At 34.7% G+C, this 576-nt stretch overlaps 1 protein-coding gene across 1 annotated transcript in view; it reads right to left on the reverse strand.

The window, feature by feature from the left end:
- Nucleotides 1-245: 245 nt before the first annotated feature.
- LOC125043890 (bifunctional methylenetetrahydrofolate dehydrogenase/cyclohydrolase 2, mitochondrial-like) overlaps nt 246-576 on the reverse strand; it is an 18,128-nt gene continuing 17,797 nt past the window's right edge. Inside the window, exon 8 of the mRNA XM_047640247.1 lies at nt 246-576. This exon is cut by the window's right edge and continues 583 nt beyond it. The gene's annotated coding sequence lies outside the window, so the exon portion shown is untranslated.

The following is a 576-nucleotide window of genomic DNA, read 5'->3' on the forward strand; positions in this document are numbered from 1 at the left end:
TAGGAAGTGGTGAGAAGAAGGAATCTGAGAAAAGAAGAAAAAAGGGAAAGAGAGAGAAGAAAAGACTATGCAAAATTGGTTAAGCCAAAGGCTGAGGCCCAAGGTAGGAGATCCCCAACATTGGGCCTCAGTCCTGTTTAAAGATAAATAAATATATATTCTCACTTAACTGACTGACTATGGATGGCATCTGACCTTACCATAATAAAGGAGGGCTCTTTGTGGTGGGTATTAAAGTAGAGTGGTTTTATAAATCTTATACTTTATTAAAAAGAAATCAGGGGGCAAGCATAAACAGCTGACAATTCAAGGGAAAAAAAAAAGATTGATTATAAGTGGTTTGCACAATCTCCTAACTACCCTATCACCAGGCCTTATTGACTGGTACAAAAAAGTCTGTTGTAATTGCTACAATTATCAAAGATAAAAAAATAAACAATAGTAGTAAAGTCCTTACTATGGTTTTAATTTCATGTTGCCCTCATAGGTACAAAAATTTGGCAAATCAATTTAAAGTGGAAGCTTCCATAAGATATAGTGTATCTTGACTGCCACATTTTAAGGTCTGTATTTAAA

This window comes from Penaeus chinensis, chromosome 34 (assembly GCF_019202785.1).
Source record: "Penaeus chinensis breed Huanghai No. 1 chromosome 34, ASM1920278v2, whole genome shotgun sequence".
Lineage (NCBI taxonomy): Eukaryota > Metazoa > Arthropoda > Malacostraca > Decapoda > Penaeidae > Penaeus > Penaeus chinensis.